The sequence below is a fragment of the Pteropus medius genome, unplaced genomic scaffold, assembly GCF_902729225.1.
Source record: "Pteropus medius unplaced genomic scaffold, Ma_sr-lr_union100, whole genome shotgun sequence".
Classification (NCBI taxonomy): Eukaryota; Metazoa; Chordata; class Mammalia; order Chiroptera; family Pteropodidae; genus Pteropus; species Pteropus medius.
In genome coordinates, this window is record NW_024342647.1 from 4,542,186 (window position 1) to 4,563,885 (window position 21,700).

At 42.0% G+C, this 21,700-nt stretch overlaps 1 protein-coding gene and 1 pseudogene across 6 annotated transcripts in view; both read left to right on the plus strand.

Annotated features, from left to right (window-relative positions):
* ASTN2 (astrotactin 2) overlaps positions 1-21,700 on the plus strand; it is a 791,570-nt gene that overhangs the window by 627,306 nt on the left and 142,564 nt on the right. The window lies entirely within an intron of this gene.
* Positions 3,634-3,752, plus strand: LOC120605847 (uncharacterized; annotated as a pseudogene).

A 21,700-nucleotide genomic window follows, 5' to 3' on the forward strand; every position in this document is an offset into this window, starting at 1 on the left:
CGTGTATAATTTTGGTCTTGTTGTGGTTGTCTGACTTTCCAGCAGATCCTCCCTCTGTGCCAGAAAGACTTGTTTTCTCTATTTACACTTATTGGCTCAAACTGAGAAGACAATTCCAAATGACTGCTCTTTGAAAAGACATGACCAGCCAAGTCTGTGCTCCTCCCCCACTGTTATTACCACGACCATCATCACAACCACCATCACCACCACTGTATTGTAGCACCACCACCACCTTGCATTAGGTGCGGAGTGTGTGCCAGACACCGTGCTAGGAAATGGGATACGGAGGGGAGTGAGACATAGATCGTGCCTTCAAGGAGCTCGTAGTCCAGTGAACGAGGAGGCAGAAGAGCCACATAAGTAACTGTAATTACTTGCATATGCTACATTAATGCATGATTTATTTTCAAATAATACAACAGACATTCCAACAGTGTTAGAAAAGAGAGAGAGAGATTATGAAAGGGAGAATCTGGAAAAGATTTTTGGGGCAGGGAAGGTGCATGTGGACAGATAGTGGAATAGCTTAAGGTAAGTCTATTGATGATGAAGATAATATTAGGTGCCAAAAACTGTGTCAGGGGCTTTACTGCTTTATCTCATCTAACCATCCAACAACTTATGAGGGAAGTACTATTATTATCCCTATTTAATAGATGAGGAAACTGAGGCTCAGAGAAGCTTAAACCCAGGTCTCTAAAATTCCAAAGCTAGTCTAGGCCAGAGTTTGAAAAATATGGCCCATTGGTGAAATCCAGCCTTCTACTGGTTTTTATAAATAGAATTTATGAGACATAGCTAAACTCGTCTGTGTATATATCATCAATGCCTGCTTTCCTGCAACAATGGCTGATGACAGTAGGTCGTGCAAAGCCAGAAATGTTTACTGTCTAGTCCTTTACAAAAAAAAAGTTTTACATACCTTGGTCCAGACTAAAGTATATTGGAAAAGGGGAAAGAAAGTTATGTCAAATACTATGTGCCAAACATATGAAACAATAAAGCCCAATAATTTTTTTATTTCTTCTTAGTAAATTTATTGGTGTAACCTCGGTTAATAACATTATATAAATTTTAGATGTCCGACTTTATAATACAACATCTGTATACTTTATTATGTGCTCACCACCCAAAGTCTAGTCACCTTATTTTTGACCTTTACCCTCTTCATCCCTTCCCCACCCCCTCTCCCCTCTGATTACCACCATTCTATTGTCTGTATCTATGAGTTTGTTTGTTTGTTTGTTTTGTTTTATTTGTTTCTTTGGTTGCTTTTTGTTTCATATCCCACATATGAGTGAAATCATACAAAGTCCCAGCAATTACTAAGGGCCAGCCATACCCCTGGCATTTTTAAGTGTTTCGTGTATATTAATGTGTGTCCTCTTACTACATCCTGAACTATGTTTCACAAATTTAAAAAAAGCAAAAACGTGAGTCTTTAAAGGGATAAATAATTTATCTAAGATCACACGGCTAGTGACTCGTGGAGTCAGAATTCAAACCCAGATGTCTGTGTCTAAAGTTTATGTGTTTATCACTCTTGTGACAAGTCTGAAAGATTTGGGGGAGATAAAACTGGAGAAGTATTATGCAGAAGTTTGAATTGTGGGCAACTTTGAATGCTGAGCTGAGGGGTTTAGGTACCATGTAGACTATAAGGAGCCCTTCAAGACTGGGGCTTAAGAGGAAGGCACGCCTAGATGTGTTTTAGGCTAAGACTACAGCAACAATCGAAGGTGGAATTACAGGGACCAGGACTGTTTTATGGCAAAGGCTATTCATTTGAGGTCTTCAGATCTCTGATTTTAAAGGGTCTTTGTATCTCCATCCCCAGAAAGTTTATGCAGAATTATATGTTACTATATTTTTTTTCTGGGAAAAAGATATATAGTATCAGTGCATTTTCTAAATGTTCTTTACTCAAATGTTATAGAACACTAAAATAAGAGAACCAGTTGGTTGCGGTGTCCACTGCGGAGTCCATATATGAGATGGCTAGGAAACCGAATTCAAATACTTTTAACAAGTATTTACTAAGGGTCTCCTATGGGCCAGGCCCTGTTCTGGCTGTTTGGGATACATCAGGGAGCAAAACAGGCATATATTTCCACCATCTGGAGACTTCATTTTGACTGGAGTATGTACGTGTAGGAGACCTAAACAATCAGAATAGTAAATAATAAAGCATATTAGAAAGTGAAGGGAGAAAAAAAGTAAAGCAGAATGAGGGAGGTCAGAAGTGCCTAGTGGGGAGTGGCACCTGGATCTTAGAGTGTCTCAGAGTCCATCAGAATCACTTGGGTCGGGATGCGGGAAACATTTGTTAAAATTTGCTGGAAGGTAAGATAACCACAAGACTAGATTCTTCTTCCTACTGCTTCTGTTTCTCTGGGGAGGCGAGGCTGAAATCTTCATCTTCACAAGCTTCCCAGGAGATTCTGATGCACACTGAGCTTGAGAACCACTACCCAAAATCATGGTTAATACATCTTTCTCATTCTGAAATTCCTTCAGGGAATTCCTTGCTGAGGGATTAAGAAAGTCAAATACTTATAAGCTGGAGTAAATCTTCTCGGCTCTCATGGGCCACTTCCTCTTCATCTCTTGCACATTCTGAGAAGGAGGTGAACTGGCCAGGGACCAGACTGTCAAGCAATCCTTGCCAAGATGGAAGATCAAAGTAAAGCGGGGGGGAAATAATTGACGTATTATTCAACATGCTCACGGTCAATTACCAAAGAGGAACTTAATGCTTGGCTTGCCTACTTGCAAAACTGGAAAATGTAGCTATTTCATGGAACCAAAAGACTACCAGATTCAATAATATGCAAGGCATACAGACTTAGCGAATGCAAATATTTTTGCATGTCAGAGATTAGAGTATTTGTGTTTTTTTTCTTTCCACCGCATGACACATCAAATTCAGTTGGCAAATGTAATAAAAAAGGGAACACAGAATGTCTTTCCCTTGTACTTTTAATAACAACCATTTACTGAGCACTTCAGTTGTGCTGGGAGCTCAGCTCATGTGCTTTATGTACTTAGCTCACCAAACTCTCTCATCAACCCCGCGCGATGGGTTCTATTTTGAAAACTAAGGAAAGGAGAAGTTAGATCACTTTGCCCCAAGGTCCTACAAATAGGAACTGGTGGAGCCAGGGTTTGACCTGGGCACCTGAGCTTTGTCTCACTTTACTATATTCTCTCTCCACTAGCTACCACCTCCTTCAACTTTTTAAATGAAGTATAATAAATGAAAGTCTAATGTATACTATAGATACTATCACTGCATTAATATTACCTTCTTCACCAATTGTAGTGTCTTGATGTCTTTACTTAATGCCCAAAATTTTTTTAAAAATCAGTGACTTCTGCTGTCACCACTGATTCACTCTCATTTATTCCAGGGTTGGTTTCTACCATCCAATGGAAATATAGTGGCTTCTCCTCATTTGCCATAAATAACCGCTTATCCTTTGATAGTGTTTTCTATCTCAGTTCTTGGAATCCTGAAACCGATAAGAAAGACATCTTTGGTATCTCTCATTCCTTCCTGTCTGTGCCCAAAACCCCAACACCAAAACTCGTTAACGAATCCTGTAAATTTTTCTTTTAAGAATTTCTCCTGTCTACGGCCATGCCACCCTGAACAAGCCCAATCCCATCTGATCTCGGAAGCTAAGCAGGGTCAGGCCTGGTTAATACTTGGATGGGAGACCACCTAGAAAGACTAGGTGCTGTAGGCATAAAAAATACAAAAATAAGCGATTGTAAGCTAACAAGGTCCTTGCAATCTGTGAAGGCAACCAAAGGATTGCCTTGCCAAAAAAAAAAAAAAAAAAAAAAATTTCTCAAACATGTTCACCTTTACTCAGTCCGGTCCAAGTTTTGCCTGGACTATTGCAGTAGCCTTCTAACTGGCTAACAATGTACTTTGCCCTTCTAATCGATTCTCTTCCTTGTAGCCAGAATGATATTTTCGAAACTAAAACGTACACACATCATTTTCCTGAGTAAAATCCTTAACTGGCTTCCAGTTGCTCTTAGGGCGAAAACCAAGGTGCTTACAGTTACCTACAAGGTGTTGCTTGGCCTGGCCCTTTCAACTGCTTAAAACTCGTCTTATACCCCTGCCCTCCTGGCTTTCCTGGCTCTGGTCACAGTGATCTTCCAGTTTCTGGAAACACTGTTTTTGGTCATGCCAAAAAATCTTTGCACATGCTCTTTCTTCTCCTTGGAATGTGTTTCACTCCTCCCCGTACTTATTTCCACTGAGGTAACTGCTCCTCACCTACCAGATTGCTGAAGCTTCCGGATTTGATAAGATCCCCCTATTTGCTTATTTGTTTACTTACTTTATTGAATCTTTTAATCTTTCCTTCGTAGCAATTATCCCGGTTTTTAATTATGCTTTTATGTTTTGTAATCATTTGATTAATGTCTGCATCTCCTCCTTCTTGTCCTCCACCTTTTATTATGTTATTTTATGATGACTTCAGTCCCTATGAGGAAGAAGGAGCAGGTAAACTCAGGAATGCAGGCATTATACAAGCATCTAGTCCAACCCTAGTCTACTTCTTGATTCCTTTCTACCACACTTCGCAAAGGTTGTGGACCCTGTGTTTAACATTCTCAGTAACAGCTTGCTCAGTGACCCCTAAGCATCCTGGTTCCCCCACTTTTAGAATATTTTTCCTTATTTTGAGTCAAATGTTTTTCTACATTATGGGGTAAACTCTATGGGACCAGGGTCTGGATAAACTTTCAGCATTGCACCAACAGCTCCTAGTATAGTACTTGATACATAATAGACATATAGTAAATATGTTTTTAATGAAAATAAATGAATGGCTGAGTGAAAAACGAATGAGTAGCCAACTTGCACTGGTACGCTTACATGGTGTTTTCACATACACTGGCTCCCTTAATCCTCTCAAGGGGTCTATGCTGGTTTCAATGTTTATCTTCATTTACAGATAAGGAAACTGAGGCTCAGAAAGGGTAGGTACCACCCTCTGAAACCTCACAGGGCTAACAAATGTCAGAGCCAGGGCTGGAATCCCTTTTCCAGCTGCCTCGCCACACTCATTTATCACGCAGCCATCATTTATCTGAGGGTGTCCTGCAAAGACAGCCCCAGCCAGGGCTGTGCTGGGCTTCCAGGAACAGAGCGAGCTGCAGGCCCCATCTCTGCTGGAGATGAGCCCAGCTCACAGGGGGCTCTTCGTGGGTCATTAGGCAGCTTCAGTCAGCAGTGATGCTAAGGGCCCAGAGAGAATTCACAAACAATTCAACTCTCTCTGTCTATTTCTCTCTAATCTAAGAAGAAAAAAAAAAAGAGTCATTCCAGATGTGCCTCACAATTCACCAGGCAGATGCCGTGAAAGCAGCATGAGTTCGTACCATTACACAGCCAGTCAATGTGCTCAGTGCCTTCTCTGGTCAACAGGGTCATGTTACTCCTAGCATTTCTGAGTATAATGGTTCCAGGCCATAAATTCAAGTCCTGGGAGGAGGAGAAGCCCTCGAGGAATGTGGCTTCTCCTTGGACTATGAGTTTCTTTTCGTTTTTAACTTCATCTCCCAATTTTCCCATTTGGGGGAGCACTGTTAAATCTCTGGATCTTCTGCTTTCCAACCCCAAAACAATTTAGTTTGGAAAAGTATAACACATATGAAGGTAGAGAAAACAATGTAATAGACCTCTGTGTACCTACCCCCTTCTAGTTTTAACCATGATCATCAACTCACACCAAGGCTGCATCACCTGCTCTCACACTTTAAATATTATGTAGTTTTATTGTAAATGTGAAAGTTTGCATTTCTAAAAGATAACTCCAGGAATATCCTTCATACCATTACCATGTTCTCCAAATTAACAATTCTTCTATACCATACTTTGCAAGAGCTTGTGTTTGAATAGACCCAATAACAGCTTGCTCACTAAGCAGCCTGTTTTCTCACTAATGGAACATCCTTCTTTTATTTTGTGTCAAGTATTTTCCTATTGAGTCAAATATTTACTGTTTTTGTTGTCTCTAGTTCCACCTATCAATACTATACTGTAAGAGTCTTATCTATTGACTTACTAGACAGAGGACAGAATTAGGGGTAGAATCCAAATCTTTTGCTACTAGACTTTTGGATTTGTCCTGGGTCACAATAGTCTCCATCTTTAGTGCACATAGTGGGTATTCAAAACATAATTTTCATGTAGCTAAAGGAAACTGAAGCTTAGGAGGAGAAACCTCTTGTTAAAGTCACACAGCCAATAATGGAAACAGGATTTAAACACATGCTTTTCTGGTTTCATAGCCTGTGTTCCCAACATATAAACTATAGAGACTAACTACCTCATCATTGGTTCTTCCCTGTACACTGTGACACAGGCAAGCCATTCTATCAAGTAACCTTTCTTGGATTTGAGAGTCCCTCCTGTCACTACCTTTTTGTTTACCTTCCCTCGGGTAAAACTTCTTGCTTTGTCCTCACCTCTTAGTCACTTCCCAGCCTCTTGGAAGCTGGGTTCTGTCCCATCACCTGTTAACTCAATTCAAAACCCTTCTTACACCCCTTTTTTTAGACTATCAATCTACTCTTAAAAGAGCTTGGGTTTGGCCCCTTTAATTTTAGCTTGCCCAACCTGAATCTTTTCCAGAAAATATTGCTTCCCTTTGAATAATCAGGTGAAATACCAGGACATGGAAACATGGCAGCTGCTCGAAGGTGGGCAGGTTCACACTGCGGAGGCTCTGACCATCCCTCCGAAGGGCTTCTCCCATCGCTGCTGTTTCTCAAAAGTGCAGATACTCATTTCGCATCGAGTTGGAGAAAAAGGAGATATAGATGTATTCCAGTAGGTAGCGACACTGTTGTACAGTGAGTTCTCACTTAATGCTGTCAATAGGTTCTGTGACGTTAAACAAAACGACGTGTGATGAAACCCATTTTACCATAGACTAACTGATATAAACAAACATCTATGGCATCTCACCAATGTTATAATGAAACAACATTGAATGAAATGACATTATTTGAGGACCTGCTACATATACATACTTACGTATATTTATATAGATATACATAGGTTTATTTACTTTTTTATTTTAAGGAGGTTATTAGTTACATTCAAGATAAACAGACTTGTTAGTGAGATTTTGAAATTTTAGAGTTTTAGTGAGATGTCCTTTACAGGGCCCAAGTTTTGAAGCCACCCAGGTATAGATTTGAATTCCGGATTTTATGCTTACTTGTTGGTTGGCATTACACAGGAGACTTAGCCTACCTGAGCTCTATTTTCTTATCTGTGTGATAAAAATAATACAAAAGGCCTGCTTCCTAGGATAGTTCTGGATGTTATATAAGATGACAGTTGCAAAGAAAAGAAGGTACGAGAATTAGAACTAGACTTACATTCTGATTTTGCCACACACTATGGAGATATAACTTAATTACTCAGAATCTCAATGAGAATAACATAAGGATGACTTAACTGATAGAGTTTCTGTTAGGTTGAATAAGATAGTGTATAAAAAGCACTTAACCATGCCTAATGTGATTAAAAACTCGATCAGTATTAGTTGCAGTTTGTTTCCTCTTCATCTTTTTTATCTTCTTTCTTTTTCTCTTCTTCCTTTTCTCTTCTGCTTCTGGTCTTGCTTCTGATTAAAGCATCTAGCACAGAGTAGGTGTACCATAAATAGTAATTGCCTTATCCTCAGGCATCCATTGATTAAAAACCCAGAAGGGTAGTCAGGTCACAGAAACTAGGAAAAGCATACTTTCTCAAAGGCAAGAATCATGTATCTGACAGTTGATTCTAAAAATCTTTCCCCATTGGAAAAAATATTAAAAAGAATAAAAATAATTACAAACATAGATGTGTCTAGAATTACGTTTGCCTGTAAATAATTGTAAATAACAACTCTTTTGTGTTCATCAATTTGCTTCCATCTAGAAAATATCGAAGTTCAGGGCTTTATCGATAGTCATTTAATTATCAAGTATATGGATATGTGTGGATACATACACAGATCTGGCATTATTTTAGGTACTTTGTAAATGATCCTTCTAACATTCCTTATTGATGTAGGTATTAATAAATCTCCATTTTACACATGTGGAATGTGAAACAAAGAATTGAAGTCATTTCTACCGGTTTGCTCAGGGATGGCTCTAAGTTTTGGACCAGGGGTTTGATTGCAGATACCATACTCTTACTCTCCATGCTCTGCCATCCCGCCAGCATGGGTGACATCCTTCGCTGGGTTACGGGATCTACACTTCTCAGTGTCCAGCTTGCCATGATGGAGACGTGGCCACAATGAACCTGGTAGAAATCTCCCATTTCACAACCTCCTCAACGCAATCGCCAAGGCTCCCTTTCAGTGGCAAAGATAAGCTCACTCTGGGTCTAGACTAAGCATGTCCCCTCATGTCCTCCAACCTTTCTTTTCCTGCCACTACCCCTGGGCTCAATCATGGAAGCCCCACCAGCTGGAGAGACTGCCTCCCTCAGAGGCCTCCTAAGGGAACATGGGTGTACTGGAAAACTGAGGTCACCAGTGGCCACAAAAGGGAAATTTTGTCGTCCTTTACTCAGGAACTCACCATTAACTTAAGCTAGCTAGCATTTAGTGACATTAAGTCCACAATCTTGGACAAATCCTCCACTTGAAATCTTCCCACCCGCCTCTCATCTCCAGATGTTCTTACCACAGGGGAGGGGAGTTGCTATCTGTCAAAGGACAACAGGCCTTAAAAGACAGGTCTCATCTGTTGGGTAGGGCGGGGATTGCTGGCTAAAGTCTCCCTTAGGAAAAGTGTGTGAATTTCATCCAGATTTCCCCTTCCAGGTCTGAGTGGGCCAGGAACAACGCCTTGTAGGAGACAGGCTGAGAGGAGGAGCTCTTCTCTGAAGAACTTGGATTTGTGCAAGACTAAGAAGCCCTTGGCAGTTCATGGTCACAGGGCAAGATGCCTCGGGAAGATGACTCACAATTAGATGGATGAGGCTACTGATATGGCTGTGTCTTCTCCCTTGAGTTATAACTAATGTTTCCTGTTGCTCATAATTGGTCTGCTATTCATCACTTTCACAATTGCTATCAGCTCAGTGACAGGCAGGGCAAATGATCTGGAGATAGTTTGGAACAATGAAAGCACAATCTACTGTCCTCAAGACTGAGCAGGTCTACTAGGATAACATGGATTAGACACCCTAAGAGCTCCCAGTCTTCTATTTCTCAGAATTCACCACTCATTAATGCAACACTCATTCAAGCAACAAACATTTATGGAGTACTTACTCTGGGTCAGGCCTTGTGCAAGGAGCTTGTGATAAAATAAGGCAAAGAAATCTAAGTTCAGTGGAGAGGATGGACGTTCAAATAGATAATTCAAGGAAATGTTCTAGTTTACTAACAGATGTATCTTCCAAGGTGCAATGGGGACCTTCAGTTCTTCTGAGAAATCAGAAAAGGGCTTCCAAAAAAGATTGTAGTTGTAGCGGTCCTTGATGAATGAGTATGATTTGATCAAAGGCAGAATGCAGAAAAAGCATTTTAGGCTGAGGGAAACCACATTCAAAGACACAGTGGCATAAAAGTCTGTTGTCTGTCTGGTCCTTGATAAGTGGTTCAGTGTAGCTGGTATGTAGGCCTGGGGCAGACAGTGGTAGTGGGACATTATGGCTAGAGGGATCGTTTGGCACCACTGTGTTAAGGGCCCTGTGTGCCAGGCTGAGAAGCAGAATTTTTATACTTGTTGTAGTCAAAGCTTTTTAGTGGTAGAAAACAGAAACCCACTGAAACTTCCCAAACAAAAAAGAGATTATTATATGATATAGTGATTTTTCATGTAACTCAAGAACAGAACATAGCTGGGAGCCACTCTTAGCAATAATCCTGGAGCCTGTCATCTCTGCTTCTTCCTGGACTTAAGCTAGCTAGTTAGCATGCACTCAAGTGCACTCACGTGTACTCGCTCGCTCTCCTTCCCTCCCTCTCTCCCTCCCTCCCCAACCCCTCTCTGTTTCTGACTCTATCTCTGTCTCTCCCCAACCCACTTCCTTGCTCCCTTCCTCCCTCCCCTTTTTTGGTCTCCACGCGTGTTGCTCAACAGAATAGGCCCACCCTAGCCAAGTCCAGCTTTGCATCTCATACAACTTGAAGCTTTCAGAGATGCCAATGAACACATGAATCTAAACTTCCAGAAAAATATCTGATTGGTCCAGTTTGGGTCAAGTAATCAATTCTGGTCTCTCTATTCTTGGCCAAAGCAACAGTGTTATTTAGCTCCAATATAACCTCCAACTGTCTCTTATATCTCATACCCTAAAAGTATCTATTAAAATCCTGTGGGTTTTATTCTCAAACTGGAGTTCCCTAACCCAGGGAGATATACAGCGATGTGCTAGAATGTGCCCAAAGCCACAGGGAAAAGCGATCAGAGATTCTAGTAACAGTACATAAGAATCACCTGGGAGTGTGTTACATCACAGATTTTGAAGCATGTCTCCCAGGATTCTGATTCACTGGTATGTTTGGCCTGGGAATCTGAATTTCTAACAAGAGCTTCCAATCATTAATGAGGCAAGAGGTCCAGGGATCACACTATGAGAAACATTTTTGAGCGGGGGAGGGGAACCCTATTGTTTTAATATTAAAAATCAACCCAAGTCTATTGTGGAGTAGAATATACAATTTCCATAAATACTTAAGAAAGAGACTTCAAAGAAATTTCGCACTTGTCCCTTCTGATATTTGGGATACTTTGTATGAAAGCTTGAAAACCTTTCCATTTTTAACTAGAGGATGTCAGAGATTTTTAAGTAAAGGTCTTTGGCCCTTGAATCTCCTGGGCTGTTCTCAGGAGTGAAGTCAGCATCTGGTAGGAGCGTAACAGAGGTTAAGAGCACAGAATTATCCTGAGGCTCCGGGTAGAAGAGAAATCTCCCATGCTAAGGCCAACACAGGGTGAAGGAACAGAGGGAAATGTGACAGAATTAGGCTTCTTAACATTAATTAACTTATGATAGACCAATTGATTAATCAGTCAGTGAACCCCTACTCTATGTCAGGCACAGGGATTAAATAGTAAACAAAACAGGGCCCCAACCTTAACTTGTACACAGTCTATTAGAAGAGACAGATAAGCCTTGAAATAGACATTAAAATAATCACAGTAAAATACGTTTTATTACAATGAAAAGCGGGGAAGATGTGTTACAAAGGAAGGAGTCTGTCCCAGCTTTATTGGGTTAGGGAATGCTGTCTGCAGGAGGTAGTCTCCCAGCTGAGAGCTGATGGATTAGTCCATGGGGGACTAATTATTGCATGGGGGATAAAGGCCAAAGACCTTTACTTAAAAGTCTCTGACATCCTCTAGTTAAAAATGGAAAGGTTTTCAAGCTTTCATCCAAAGTATCCCAAATTATTGCATGGAGGAAGAGTGTTCCAAGGAGAAGAAAGAGCATGTAAAAAGCTAGAGATGAGAGAATATGGCTGGGGAACAGAGTATAAAATGGGTGTTGGCAAGGGGTGATGCTAGAGGGAGAAGCAGAGGCCAGAGATTTGGGGGGGCTGACATCAGTGCAAAGTGAGGACCTATAGCTATCGAGTGAGGAGTGGCAGAAGCCTGTGGACAGATAGGCCGATCACGGTAGACACAGGCCATTAGGGTGACCTGGATTATGGTCTGAAAGCCAGAGCAATTACCCCGAGCTGAATGCCGGGAGAAGATTGAGCAGGAGTTGGGGCAGCATCAGCGGGAGCTGCACATACTTCTTGCACAGTCATGGTGTTGCCAGAAGGTCAAGGCCTCAGAAATAAGAACATTCAACACCCTTGTTTTATGGATGAGATAACTAAGTCCCAGAGAGGAAGACTGACTGGGCCAACACTGCACAGTTACTGGCAGAGCTGGGATGAGCACTCTCATCCTGAGTAGCCCTTGGCTGGCAGACGACTTTGCATCCAGCCTGGAATCTAGATGAACACAACTTGGAGAAGACTGCAGAGAGCCAGACCCCCAGATGCCAAATGGGAAAACAGAGTTCACGAACGAGTATGTTTAGGAAATGCTGCACTTTGTGCATTACCTTCTTAGGGCTTACCGGTGCCATTTAGCATGTGAATGGCTTTGGGCGTTCTATGTACAGCAGTCTATTCGGTTTTGTTTGATCCAGTCTTTTCCAAATGTATTTGACCACAGAGATAACCTCCCCCAGCGTCACCCCCCAATTTTCTTGAATTCAAAATCAGTTACTATCCTGTTCAACTCCTGTTCCTGAAAACACAGTTTGGAGAGTTGTTCTGGACAGTAAGGACTTGGGACTGACCAGAACAAGGTTAACCAGTCACCCTGTCTCCTCCTGAGGGTATGTAATGAACCTCTACACCTGCCTGTCTTTGGTATTTAGGAAAAAACGGCCTGAGGCAGGGAAGAAGATTCAGTCTTTGGAATCAGACACATTTTTTAATCCCAACTTTAGATCATCCTAGATTTGTGACATAGTCCAAGTCACATGATCGTACGAGCGCCAAACTTTCTAAAATTTTAAACTTTTTCAAAGATTTCATGGGGGCAGTGCAACCTAATATACGGGCTTACTATGAAGATTAAATTAGCTCATAGTGGTGAAGCAGTTAGGCTTTGGAATTCGAAGAACTTGAGTTCGAATTCTGCTCTGTCAAATAGTAGCCTTGGAACATAGGAGAAGAACGCAAACTCCCTGGAGTCACAGTCTCATCCTTTGCATAACGGGAGTGATAGGAGTATCCAGCCCCTGCCGTTGTCGTGTGAATGAAATGACTCTCTTTATGGCAAACATTGAGCACTGTGTCTGGCAGATAGATATGCTCAGAAATGCTCACTGTTATTTTTAATGCATTAATACCTAGCACTTCATCCTCTACATGAGATGGATGGGAGCTGAAATATGGAGTGAACTGACAAGAAAAATAACTTTTTGCCTGAGGATGATATAACCTTATCATCTTGTATCTGTACATCTTATGAAACAGACAGGTGACAGACCCCCACACAGAAGCTTCTCAGTGGGTTGTATACTTATTTCTCTAATATTTTTTCATTAGCAGAGGTAAGTGTGGCAAGAGGGGGTTAGCTGGCTCTAAATGTCTTCCCCTGTCACCCAGATTAACAAGCTGTTCTGTCAGGCCCTCATCATTCAGGGGAGAATGGCTTGAAAAGCTAAGTTCATCCTGACAGGGGAAATTAGGTGTCGTTTATGTGATTTATAGAGCCATAGATTAAGCTGTACCATTTCTCAGATAAGAAATGGGTCTCTGCCAGGTAGTGTCCCTTCAGTGTATGGCCTTGTGAATGGGGTGGGGAGTAGGGTAGGGATTTGCCTTAAAGGCTGAAAATGAGGGTGCGTGGAGAAAGGATGGTCAGGGGTAAAGCTTGAGCTTGGAGTGAGACTCTGCTCCACTGTATCTAGGATGGGAAGTTTTATCTGGGGGACCCTAGGCCAGTATCTTCTCTTCTCTGACCCTGCTCTTGCTCATGTGTAAGGAGGACTGTGTTTAGTAAGAGCTGCTGCCACACAGGTCACTGAGAGGCTCATAGGAGCTAATGTGACAGATGCCCTAGCACCAGGCCTAGAATAAGGAAATGTTAATAGATTTCTCTTGTCTTCATCCCACCTCCTCTGTTCCTTCAAAAACCATCAATGGCATGCTTGCCATCCGTGTGACCTCCTCTACAGAAAGCATGTTAGCTGGCAGGAGTTTTTAAAAATAGGCTTTGTTTTTTAGAGCAGTATCAGGTTCCCAGAAAATTTGAGTTGTTTGTTTGTTTTTGTTAAAGTATAGTTGGCATATAATATTAGTTTCGAATGAAGAAAGAAAAAGTCTGCTTCCTGGGTTAGAAGCCACCACTCTCCACTGACTCTCGGCTGCCATTTGTTTTCCAAAAATAATGTATCGAAGTGATCAATCCCATTTATTAAAAAAGAAAAACATTGAGTGTAAAGTCCAGAGTTCTCATGTATTCCCTGTATTCCCCCCACCCAACACACACAGAGCTTCCTCCACCATCAGCATCCCATCCCACCCCAGAGCTTGTTACAATACAAGCACCGACACCAACACATCATTATCACCCAAAGTCCGTAGTTTACATGACGATTCTCTCTTGGTATGCATTCTGTGAGTTTTGGCAAATGTATAGTGACATGTATCTACCATGAGAGTTATCACACAGAATAGGTAATTGCCTTAAAATCCTCTGTGCTCCCCACCGTTCATCTCCCCGCCCCCACCGCCATCCCTCTAACCCTGCCAACCACTGTTTCTTTTACTGTCTCCATACTTCTGCTGGCATTTTTAAAGGATTCCAGGTAGTATATCTAGGATAGGAAGTTTTAAAGGGGATGGTAAAATTGTGGGCAGTTTTGAAAAAAAGAAAAATCCAGGACACATCAGAAAACGATCAGAACCAGTAGTACTCTGATGTCCAAGTTGAAGAAATTACAGGTGACAATAAGGCTTAGGGTAAGGGACTTGCTGAGGTCACGCAGCAAGGTAGTCAGAAAATGTTAGATTTCCCTGGGATTCTTAGTCCTTCAACTCTTTTCATACTCTATATCCTCTTCTTGTAGGATTTTACTCACTCCTGTGGCTCCTTTTACATTGAACCATATGAAGTTTCTGACATTTGACCTACAAAAATGACAATTACCTATGGTATTTTCATTGGTTTATTCCCATCAGTACAGTGAAAATTTTATATATATGCTAAAGATGGGGGGGCGGAATCCAGAGTGTAAATAATATATTTTTTAATGGATTGTCTCCATCAGAGTGTTTACTCAGAGATTTTATATTTCAGAGCATAGGCTCTGGAGCCAGACTTCCTGGGTTCAAATCTTGGCCGTGCCACTTACTAGCTCTATGACCTTGAGTACAAATGTAAAATTGACATGATACCCATACCTACCTCACAGGTTGTTGAGAAAATTAAAGGAGTGAATATGTCTAAAGTATTTTGAGTTGCTGTGTGAAATAATACACATACAGCATTTAAAACTAGCTTGTAGTAAGCACTCAATAAATGGTAAGCAATATTACTAATATCCTCTAGTTACAATATTGCTCATGACAGGAATGAATGGGCTGCAGGCTCTAATGACATTAGTTCAAGGTCTTGTTCTACCACTTTTTAACTGGATGACTTTGAAAAGGCTATTTCACCTTCCAAACCTCAATTTCCACATCTATAAAATGGGCATGGTATCAGTAGGATCTGCCTCATAAGGCTTTTGGCAGGATTAAATGAGATAATGCATATTAAAGTACTTAGTGCTTTCAGTCGACCTTGTTATTGTGTGTGTTTTCTGTCCAATGGCAGAGCAAATTATAGCTCAAACCCAGGCCCAAAGGTAAGGTAGCCTCGTGCAGGTAAGGTAGCCTCGTGCAGTGAATGTTAGTTAAAATGAAAAACTCGGTTTATCTTCTGCCAGACTCTTATGGTATAAACGTGGACAAGTCTCTTCCCCTCCTTGGGCCTCCTTAGTCTGTGAAGTCGTGAGGGCCAATGTCACCTTTCAGTAGTACTCTTCTAGATCTGCAATGCCAGGGACCTGTGACAATGAGTATACATTCATGCACTTCAGAGCCCCGCAGTTCCTGGGATATGCATGGAGCTTGAGGTTTCTGCTTCCCTTTGCTCAGCTGCTCCTCCAAGCAATCTTTCAGGGTGTTTCCGAGGTGGATTACCTGCTGGTACAGTTGTTTATTGTTACGCAATCACTGAAATTCCATTAACGCAACAATGATCATTTTATTACTCTCTCTGATGTTTCTTGGGGTCGACTGGGCTGAGCTGGGCAGTTCTTCGCTCTCTCGTATGATTGCAGTCAACTGGTGGTTATGGCTGGAGCCATCTCAAAGGCTTCCGCTCCCATGTCCAGCAGGTGACCTGGCTGTTGGCTGGAACCGCAACTGGGTCTATAGCTTGAATATCTACATGTGGCCTCTCCATGTGGCCTGGGCTGCCTCACAGCATGGTGCTTAGGTTCGAAGAACAAGCATCCCAAGAGACACATGCAAGCTGCCAGTGTCTTAAGGCCTGGACCCAGAAATTGAAGTGGCTGCACTTCTTTGGGTCAAGTAATCACAGAGCCCAGACTCAAGAGGAAGGAACCTAGATCCCACATCGTGATGAGGGAAATGTCAAAGATATTTAGGGTTATGTTTTAAAGTCACCACACCTGCCTTTGTGTCCTGTTTACAACTAAGAAAACTTATTAATTACTTACTAATTACTTATTAATTACCAATTAACATTACCTACTTCTTGCCTCAAATGTAATTTTACACATGTTGCTTAATTTTGTAGTCATCAGTTTGTAACAAGATGACTAGTTAATCTCCTCTCTGTCAGGGCACATGGGCATTTCTTATTCTATTCCCAAAGAATGAGGGCTCCAGCCCCTGGTCTCCAGCTCCTGTAACTGCAAGGGACATGAGTGATTGGCATCTCCTGCAGCCACTACTATGGGGTGCGCTGATGACTGAATGATAGATGGCCCAGGCAGGTCCTGTCCCTCGGGTCTGGGCTGGACTAGAAACCACCATTTCTGCTTCTGTGCAAGCACTGCTCTGATGCCCTCTTCAGTCCTTTCTGTGCTTATCGATCCTAGGCCCTCCTGACCAATCAAACACGTGGTCAGCATGGGCTCAGGAATTAGTCTCCCTAGAAACCTGGGGTGTCAACCGCTGTCCCTTCCTCCCATCTCTATCTAGGGCCCTGGGAGCTTCTTATTTTAGACCTTCAAGTATTTCCTAAGCAAAAAACTATCAACCCTCTCTCCCCTGAGCAGCAATCTGAAATGTTTTCAAAAGGAATTCTACCTCCATTCTCTAGCCCAAACCCCATTTCAGTGGCTTCAAGAAAACTTAGTCTCTTTATGGTGACCAATTGCATTTCTATCATCACTTTTGCTAGAAGAGTAAAACAACAGCAAGTATACTCTACAAGTTTAATCCCTGGTAGTGCATTCTATTATGTAACTTAACATAATTACATAATAGTTTTGGGGCCCTACTATGTGCTGAGTCTTTTGCCTTGAGCTGAGGACACAGAGATGACTCAATATATTACCATGGCCTACAGGAGTTCACAGTATGATAAGCAAGAAGGACATAGAAACAAGCAAATTGCAAGATGAGAAATATGAAAAAATGCAATGAGAGGAGGAGGAGACAAAAATCATGTGGCCGGGTCCTGGTGGACAGAGAGTTTCCTGATGTTTGGCAAAGAGAAATAAGTGGGAGGTGGGCATGTTAGACCAAAAGCAAAGCATGGGGAAAGGCTTGATATGAAATGATGCACTATTGCAAGAAGATGGCGTGTGCTGGGTCATAGAGTGGGAACAACGAGGAGAAGACGGGAGAAGAGCCACAGGTTGAACAACAAGGGACTTCGAAAGTCAGGTGAAGAATTCAAGGTGGTGGACTCTGAAGGGGTCTGAGCGAGGGAGTGGATGGAATAAGCAGTGATGTTGTAGAAAGCTATGAGAGGAGGTGCTAGAAAGGTGACATCCAGTCGGAAGGCCAATCCAAAGGCCTTTGACTGGTGACAATTGCCTGGAGAACCTGCATTGCTAACCTGCAGCAGGAAGACAGTGCTGGGACCAGGGAGGAGAAGTTGGTTTTAAGACATGTTTCGAGGTAAAGGGAGGATACCAGGTTAACCCTCAGATTTTGGCTGGAAGCACCAGCACATCAGTGGGGATGCTGTTCACCAGCAGGGGAGATAGACATGATCTTGGGAAAGAAGGGATCACACGCACACGCATGCGCACACACACATTTTCTTTGTTTTTATTATTTTTATATTGGTTCGTTTCATTCAGCATTTCATGTGAACTTTTAATTGGATTCAATATTGACTGACTTAGGTTACCCGCTAGGGACTAGATTAGACACCAAAAGGGAGCCAGGGATAAACAAGTGGAAATCATTTTGTCTCTAGAAGGCCTTCCCCTCTCCTCAGTTGCTGTGGTTTGGGCAACCACAAGACCAGTCTTAGTACCGGTGGAGATAACAAAAGCCTTTGAGCTTTGAATGAGGACTTCAGGCCATCATCAGACCAGAACCATCTCAATATCAAAAATAGCAGACTGAGTGTTAGCCCCTGAGTATAATTTTTTAGTGTAAAATAAATAGTTATTGTTTAAATACAGAGCATGGGATTTAATTCATAAGCTTAGTGACGTTCTGTACAGATGGCCCCAGGCATCTTAATCAAATATGGAATATTTATTTAAAGTTTAAGATTCCAAAGACATTATCAAAAAGTTCAGTGCTGAAAAGTCCCCTTACTCTGTATCCCAGCAGTCTCCTGTGTGTGTTAGTTCATAGCACATGAACCATATGAATCATAATCGTGTTTGTCTTCACCGTGAAACTATGGGTCCTTTGAAGTTAGCGGCCGGGCCTTGTTCATCTCCTTTCTCAGCATCTAGTCAGCACATGGTCTGGAGTGAATGTTTACTGAACTTAATTAAAGCTTCAAAAATATATCTTCTGTGTCCTCATTTTGCAGATGGAGAAATCGAGGCTTAAAGAGAGGAATAACTTCTGCGAGGTCAAATATGAAAGTAACAATAGAGAAAAAAAAATCCTAGTTTATTTAGATTGCTTAACATTTTTGTGGCTGCTTTCTCCTGCCCAGCTTGGTTTGCTAGCTAATTAGCCAGAAGTTGGAAGTATTTACAAGCGGTAGAAATGCAAACCTTCTTTGTCATGAAAACCAATGGCCATGCAAATGTAGCCCTTAGCTCTGTATTAAGTACAGGATTTGTTTCTTAACTCCCTTCACTTACTCAAAAGCCAGGAGTCGACAATGCCTCCAGTGTAAGGTTTCGTTTCCCTCTGAGAACACACACAGACACACACGAACAACACATAAGCACGTGATTCCAGCAAAGCAGCTGAAAAGGATGTTGTGGATGAAGTCTTGGCATTTGTTGTTCCTGTGCGGCCTGGGAAAGTCAAAGGTGCCAGGATTCAGATGGACTTTAGTTCACATTCCCCCTCCTCCATGCTCATCTGTGAATGGGCATAGGACACCCATCTCAAAGGATAATTTTGAGGATTAAATAGAGGAATGGAGTCATTTCATCACAAAGTTGCTCTCTACCACCTTGAAGCAGCCAGCAGGTCTTTCTAAGCCACTGTATCTGCATCTGTAAGTTAAAGTGGATTAGATTAGATGATTTATAGAGGCCCGCGAAGCTGCAACACTCTATGATTCTCCTCCCCTGAGATCTAATTGGATTCGGATGGAATGTTGCAAGGACCGAAGACTTAAGGAGAGAGTGATCCTGCGCTGACACAGTGCTGGCCTCTGCTGCCTTGCTAGGGCTCCCCGTTTGATGTAGGCCTTTTATCAGGGTGAGTTCGTGTTCTATCCAGGGTTTGCCTGGCCAAAGCACCAGTCCCCATTCTGTTCTTCAGGGTCTGGCTGGGAAAGAGCCAGTGGATGTGGAGTCTAACAGACAGGATTTCTTCCCAAGAGCTGCTTGGATGGTGAAACTCAAAAAGTCCAGAGAGATTTTCTGTTTTGTTTTCCACGAGTTCAAGTGACTGTTGATTACAACACACACACGCACGCACGCACACACACACACACACACAGAGGCATGCAAAAACAAAAACACGTACACAAACAAAACAGGATGTTCTCTTTCCTCCTCTTGCTGGAATTCAAGGCAATGCTTTGCCATCTGTGTCACTTTCACCCACAGCCCTGGATTTCACCATTATGGTAATTAAGCCCTTAGTGCTGGCTGGGGATGTTACAGAATCTTGAGTCATGAGTAGTGTGCACGTTAATTTCAGTAAGGAGGGACCTGTAAATGGAGGGAGAAAAAGGTCTGTCTGTTCGTCAGCATGACTTCATGCCATCCCATCTGGTTTCCATCATGAGAGTGCCCCCTCTGATGCTGATAGGAGAACAGACATCAGTTCCCAGCATAGGTTCTGACCTGTAGTAGGAATAGTGCTATTACTATGTGCCAGACCCTGGCTCACATACTTTATATGCAAACATTGAGTGGGATATATTTATACTAAAAAAAAAAAATTGTTGTTTATCTGAAATTCAAATTTAAGTGGGCATCTTATTTTTATTTACTAAATCTGGCATCCCTACTTGGGGTTAACCCACTGCCCTGCATGGTTAAATAGAGAAGATCTGAGTTTGGGAGACAGAGAGATCTGGGTTGGGATTCTGCTTCCACCATGTACTTGCTGTGTGATCTTGGGAAAATTGCTTCACTGCTCTGATTCCTAGTTCACTCACCTATAAATAAGGATCATAATATCTATATCTCAGTGCTGTTGTGGGGATGACATTTTTTAATGCCCTCGAAGTACCTTATACTCTGTAATTAGGTGCTTAATCTGTTGCCTTTCATCATAATTTGTTATTTTTGGGGGTCACTGCTCTCAATGCAGGATAATTTAGATCATTTGTTCATACCCTAGAAAAGGATGTGGGTAAGAACATACGACAGGAATAATTAGAGCCTCCTTTTCAGAAGCACTGGGAGAAATATGATGGAGGCCTACACGGTAGGATTCTTGTGCACGCCTTGTCCTTCTAGATCTGTGTTCTGGGTACCTAAGGAGGCGGACCCCCAGACCTGCCTTATACAAATGCTCTATCTGAGTCTGTGAAACCATACAGAATGGAGAAGTGGTACCTTGATAATCAGAGTTCCTTGGTTAGAGGCAGTGTAAAGCTTTTATTTAAAAAGTTCACAGAAAGTCGAAAGAAAGAAAGCAAAAGAAAACACATAGAGTCTGTTACCTGGCAAAGGTGTAAAAGACCAACATTCTCTGGAAGCCCTAAGTTTAAAAAAAAGAAAACTGTCAAACATTCGGAATCTCCAATACCTTGGAACATCAGTGTAAATGGAGTGACTAAAGCACGAAGCACATCCCTGCCTAAGCCTACTGTGTATCAGCGTTTCGCTGCCCGTTCATTTATTCAGTGAATGTTGACTGAATAACTGCACTCCATCCCATGAGAACACTTCTATTAAACAAGGCATGCCCCACTCCCTTGGTGTTGGGTGAGACAGGCCCGGGCATGTGATGGTAGAGTGGTCTAGTGTGTAACGGTGTCCAGGAGAGGAGCGTGATCCCAGGCTGAAGAAAGTCAAGGTAGGGTTTCCAGAGAAAGGCATGTTTCATTTGACACCAAACGAGTGAATTGGAGGACAAGGGAAGGGGGTGAGAGGATATTCTAGCAGAGAGGAAACAGTATTAGGAAAAACGAAAAACCTGACCACATTGCAATTAGATGGAACACTGATCATCATTTAGGGCAAAGGTCAGCAAACTATGATGCTCAGGCCAAATTTAGCCTGCTGCCTGTCTTTGTAAATAAAGTCCTATTAGAACACAACCATACCCATTTATTTAAGGTATCGCTTATGTTGCTTTCATACTACAAAGGCAGAGTTAAGTAATTGCGGCAGAGACTACCTAGCCACAAAGCCCAGAATAGTTACTGTCTGGCCCTTTACAGAAGCAATTTGCTGTTTCTTGATTTAGAGCACACTTTATGTAAGCAGGAATTCAGTGTTGGTGGAAATGTTAGTGGTTGCAGGGAGGTGGATGATAGCATGCAAAGGAAAGTCAGGAGTGGTGAGCGA